Source organism: Eucalyptus grandis, chromosome 4 (assembly GCF_016545825.1).
Source record: "Eucalyptus grandis isolate ANBG69807.140 chromosome 4, ASM1654582v1, whole genome shotgun sequence".
Classification (NCBI taxonomy): Eukaryota; Viridiplantae; Streptophyta; class Magnoliopsida; order Myrtales; family Myrtaceae; genus Eucalyptus; species Eucalyptus grandis.
In genome coordinates this window covers 35,644,067-35,650,002 of record NC_052615.1, presented here as the reverse complement: position 1 = coordinate 35,650,002, position 5,936 = coordinate 35,644,067, and the positions used below count along the sequence as shown (strand labels likewise).

Sequence of the window (5,936 nt, the reverse complement as noted above, 5' to 3'; positions counted from 1 at the left end):
TAGTAATGTTGAGTTTTTGATTCACACAATTAAGCTCTTTTTGTACATTCATTTGTAATTCTTTGACTCTTCGCGTCTTGCCTTCTAGTAATAACTTTGGGAATCCCATATAGATTATGACTTGAATCGGATCAATTTTTTTTCGAATTTCTATGCGTGCAGTTCCCTCCACACAAGAAGATATTCTCATATTATTTTGTAGATGATTCTTGATACAATTTCGTATTTTTTGATGTTCTTGTAGACTATCGGAATAATTTTTGGGTTTTGCAAACCAAATAGAATGATGACCTTGGGTTGTACCAAGTTTGAAAGCAAGTGGATTTATCCCCACCTTTATCCATATAATGATATGTCATATATGTATATTTCTTCTTCTTCTTTTCCATTCGGATTTTTTTAAGCTAAAGAAATCTTCTTTAAAAAGATTTATCTTTCAATATAATCCTTAAATGACAAGTGGGTCTTGTTTTAATTTTTTCATAGCAATACCCTTGTTGATTTCAGCTTTAATAATAACTAATGCTTCATTGAAACCCATATTATGATTAGCATTTGCTGCTGCAGAATAAATCAACTTAAAAACGGGATAACACGCTCGATAAGGAAACGAACAAGAACTGAAAACCGACTCCACTGTTGACTTTAAACAAGGTATCATATTACGATACGATTCTAATGGGTTTGATTTATGAGTTTGGCCTTCCATATGAGAGCCAACTCGGAGAGTGCCCTCGTGGAGGACCCGTCTTCGCCGAGCACTTTGGCCGCCGCGTCCTTGAGTTCCTTCATGCGGTTCCCAATCCTTTTCCCTTCTTCGCCCCCCATCAGGTGCTTCACGACCTTGGGGATCTCATCCCTCCCCACCAGCCCACTCTCTAGGTCGGCACCTGGCCTCAGAGCCACCTTGATGTCCTGGGTTAGCATGATCGCATTCATCCTCTACTCGGCGAAGAGTGGCCAGGCGATGAGCGGCACACCATTGAGCATGCTTTCGAGGGTTGAGTTCCAGCCGCAATGGGTAAGGAACCCGCCCGTCGAGCTATGGGCTAGGACCTGGGCCTGTGGCGCCCACGACAGCACCACCAAGCCCCTACCCTTGGTCCTCTCTAAAAAGCCTTTGGGCAAAAACTCAACCGGCTCGTTTTGGCTATCCTCGGCGAGGTATGCGGCCTCGGCCGCTATGTCATTAGGGGTCCTCACCACCCACAAGAACCTATGCTCGCTCATCTCCAAGCCCAGAGCCAGCTCTTGAATCTGGTCGTACGAGAGTGTCCCACCACTCCCGAACAACACGTATAGGACCAAACATTTTGGCTATTTGTCCAACCACTTTAAACACTCCAAGTCGTCGGACTTGCTGCTCTGCTCCATGTTCACTAGTGGTCCGATTGGGTAGACCGGCAGCTTCTCGGGCTCTTCCCTTCCCAGGTACTCAATCACCTTTGGCTCGAGATCCTTGAAGCTATTCAGCAGGATCCCCTCCGCCAGCCTACACCGCCTAGCGTGGTGGAGGACCCACTTGTAGGCATCGTTCTGGCGGTCATGGACCGGCTCGAGCAGGTCCCTCCCGTGGACCGGTATGCAGCCGAGTATCTTCACCGGCTCAGGTAGATCCCTGTACTTGCAAGAGACTGCTTTGTCCAGCGTCGGCAAGTAAAGGAATAGCGACTGGCACATGGCCGAGCAATTGAGGAAAAGGAAGGGGGAGACATTGAACTCCTCGGCCAAGTTGAAGGTGTCGGTGCCGAAGAGGTCGACGACGAGGGCGACAAGCCTCGTGGACTCTTGTAGCCTCCGCACCTCATTGCGGAGGGAGGGAGGGAGCGTGCCATCATGAGGGAGAGGATCGTCTCGATGTGGGTGGTCTCAGCAGGGAGGTCGTCCAAGGTGACGGGGGGCAGCAAGACATGGGCGATGGAGGGAGGGAGGGAGCCGAGGAGCGACTGCTGGGCCTTGGACAACGAGCCGTCGTTGGGGATGACGAAGGTGACCGAGAAGCTGTGGCGGTGGACGAGCCGCTTTGCGAACTCAGCGAAAGCGGTGAAATGGCTTATGCCCGGTGATGGTACAATGGTTATGTGGGGTGTGGTCAAGGGTTGTTCCATGGTTGATGATGAGGAGGAGCAAGTACTCTTGTTCTTGGAATTGCAAAAGCGACGAGGGGGCTTTTAATAGATGTTTTCTCGACGAAGTCTACATAAGCGGGGTATAAGTTTGGCAATCAATAACGTAGACTCTGCTATCATGCAGTAAATTATAGTAAGTTTTTCACCTACCTCTTCTAATTGAAAGGCTATCATATCTGCCCTACCTGATCATAACCAAGGTTGAAACCCTGACACGGTGTTTACCCTCGCCACCGAATAGCCTCCTAATTCCCAATCAATATTTTTCTTCCCAACTGAAAGGGAATATGGGGATGACATTGGAGGTACTCTAGGGCAGTTCTCCTACTTGTTTCTTTCCCTTGGGCCTTTTAAGGATAATAGCTTCTTTCTCCGTTGTTGAATTCTTTGGTAATTGCGGTGGTTTGTCTATTTTCCGCTCGAACCTCTAAGTGCTAAGTGAAGGAGTGCAATTCGATACTTCTTCGAGCCTTTGGTGCATAAACATACGAACAAGATATTGACTCCATGAGGGAGGCTAATATGTCATGTCTGCAAGAGAATGTCCTTTTTTTTTTTCCTTTTCCTTTCCTTTTCTTGGAATTGCAAAAGCGATGAAGGGGCTTTTAATAGTTGTTTTCTCAGCGAAGTCTACATAAGCAAGGTATAGGTTTGGTAATAAATAATGTAGACTCTTCTATAAGGCAGCAAACTATAGTAAGTTTTTCACTTACCTCTTCTACTTGGAAGGCTACCATATCTGCCTTACCCGATGGTAACCAAGGTTGAAACCTTGACGTGATATTTACCTTCACCACCGAATAGCCTCCTAATTCGCAATCAATATTTTCTTCTCAATTGAAAGGGACTATGGGGGTGACATTGGAGGATCTCCTTGTCATGCCCCGAACCTCAAGAGCGCGCACAACCCTCGGTAGTCAATAGAATTTCGCGACGTTCCCAGGACTCGTCGCCGACCCTTTTTATTTTATTGCACATGCGGAAGCGAATTAACTAATCCCCTGACAACGATATACATGGGATAGAAAAGCAGAACAACCAATTTCAAATCAAATACACTTTTATAAACACTTCAAGCTTATACAGAAGGTCTATGTCATAAAGAACTACTGAGCCACCTATGCTCTTGACCCTTCCGCTTCAAGCTCCTGGCTCTTCACACTAAGGACCTGAAAATGGTTATGCAATAACCAGTGAGATATAAATCTCAGCGAGTTCCACCCCTAAGCCTCGGTTAGTACACCAATTCAACTTAGGGTATCTATCCAGAACTATCCCGGCACAAGCAACAACCAACAGTCGATTTGCATACAACATTACCTAGTATGTCATACCCTGCACATTATAATTCAACACGATACACGCAATACACATGGCCATTAGATGATACATTTCATCAATTACATATGAGTCGTATCACAAGCGATCTCACCTAGTCATTGCCACATCCTACATGTTATCGATTCATGTGTGCGTGCCATAAACAATGTGCTTAACTCATGCATGACCGAAATCACATATGTGATGATTCTCATGCATTCTTGCACATTAGCACAGTTCAAAAACACAACGCATATACCCAATGCATACAACAATTGAAACGCCTTATTCATCTCAGCCAATCACAGGGGTCCTGATTATAAGACAAAATCGTTATGACACGTCCCATTTCGTACCACACAATTTTTTCTCATAATCCGGTGCATCAATAACACTCAACATGCGTTCCAATTGTTAATTAAGCCACTCAAGGACATAGCCTACTCGCGATTCGGCTATCTACTGACATTAATGCCAAGCACTGCCTCCTCCCATGGAGCGCAGCTTCGTCACTACGTCGACGGAGTTCCCAAAAGAGTATAGGTCCAGAATCAACTGCGACCAAACAACCTACTCATAGTTCGGTTGTCTACTGGCGTTTAGCTAGGCATCGTCTCACCCCATTGAGCATGACACGTCTCTTTATCAGACGGCTTTCTCGAAGGAGCATAGGGTCCAGAATCTACTGCGACCGACTTCCCGTTGTCCAGAGGGTATCCCAAATAGGGATAATGTCCAGCTTAATAGCCCGAGACGATTTTCTCTTAACTAACACACGACCATTCGCCCAAGATACCTTGCATTTCACTCAAATGCCTCGATTAAAATAGTAATCCTTGCCTCTTTTCTTCGTATTAAAAACATCTGAGAAAGTAGTCGTGTGTGGGTCCACATCATTTCAAACAAGAAAAGCTAATACCTTTCTTTTTCAAACCCCACGGTTTGATATAATCATTAAAATCCATTTTCAATGTCAAAACCCGACACCCGGGATTTTAAGAATAAATATCATATTTTCACAATCACCACTCAACTTCATAAATCATCACTCAATTCATCCGGATGTTTATGCAATAACACATCCAATCACTTCATAGGATTAAACACACATGAAATTAGACACTTTTCATTCTCGGGTGAACAGTGTTTTGTAAACAGTAACTCGTGAACAGTGTTTCATGAACAGTAGTACCTCGTGAATAGTAAATTGTGAATAATGTCGCATGAACAGTAATTTTCCAGTATAAATTAAATTTAGAAATCATTAAAAGCATTAATTAAAGTAACCATCAATTAATTAAAGCCAAGCATACTTAATTAACCACATAAACCACATTAAGCAAATAAGCAAGATTAAGTTAGACTAATCTAATCCATCCATCTAACCACTTATCTTAGGGCTAATAAAATTTAATTAAATCACTTAAAATAGAATTAAATCTAACTAAACCAACCCTAAGCAAGTTTATGCACTAATTAAAGAATTAGGAGTTAAACTCACCCGTTAAGCAGGCCGGAAACACCGACGCGGCGGCGACGACGGAGGTGACGCTCCAAGACCTCTACCACAACAATCCAAAGCGGTCCCAAGCTCAACACAGCAACCACAGCTCGGACTCCCACTGAAAACATTGAAAAACAGCCCTGCCGGAAGAGAAATTGAGTTGAACAGCTTGGCTGGAGCTTTGGCGAGGGGTTTGGCCGGCAACCGGCGGCTCCCGGGGGTCTTGGGGATCTTGTGGGTGGTTGGGATGGGTGAAGGAAGGACCGGAATAAGAGAAAAATGGTCGAAAACGTGAAACAGTGCAGGCTGCAGGCGGACCGGCGGATTGGCGATTGGTTCCTTCACGGCGGCTCCCAGGCCGGACGGCGCCTCCGTTCGGCATGAAATCAGGCCCATTGGAACGTTCCGTCTCTCCTAGTCACGGTGATGGGTGGCTTGTTGACTGATTCATCTGGAAAGATCACTTTTGACTTGATTCTTCACCAAAGGGTCGGCTGGAGCAGAAACTGGAGGAGAGGGAGAACGAGGAGAGAGAGAGCTTCGTCAAATTGGGGATGAAGGAGGGGAGAGAGAGAGTGAAGTGAGGGCTAAAAGCACTCCTCATTAAGGCCATTCAATGGCCACTTCAAGTCCCCAAACAAGTCCCCTCACCTTCTCTCTCTTCCTTTGCCCTTATCCACAAGCTTTTAGGGGCAATTTGGTCATTTCACCTTGCACAATTACCATTCTGTCCTTGGGCTGAAATTGGTGGATGGGCCTAAGGGTTAGGCTTGGCCATGAATGGGAATGGGCTTGAAATGACCAAGAATTGGCCCATGGGCTTAAAAGATGAATAATTGGTTTGACCCAATGGGCTCATTTGCTTGACTTAGGCCCATTTGGTGGCTGTCCCAACTTGGGCCTAAGGCCCACACCGACTTGGCCCGGCCCACGTCCTCACAGCTTGCTTCCTCGGTCCGAAAATCCCTTTTCCAATTGCTCGG

The 5,936-nt window shown here is 45.6% G+C and overlaps 1 pseudogene; it reads right to left on the bottom strand.

Annotated features, from left to right (window-relative positions):
• Positions 1 to 632: 632 nt before the first annotated feature.
• On the bottom strand, positions 633 to 2,115 carry LOC120292677 (annotated as a pseudogene).
• Between the last annotated feature and the right edge of the window lie 3,821 nt (positions 2,116 to 5,936).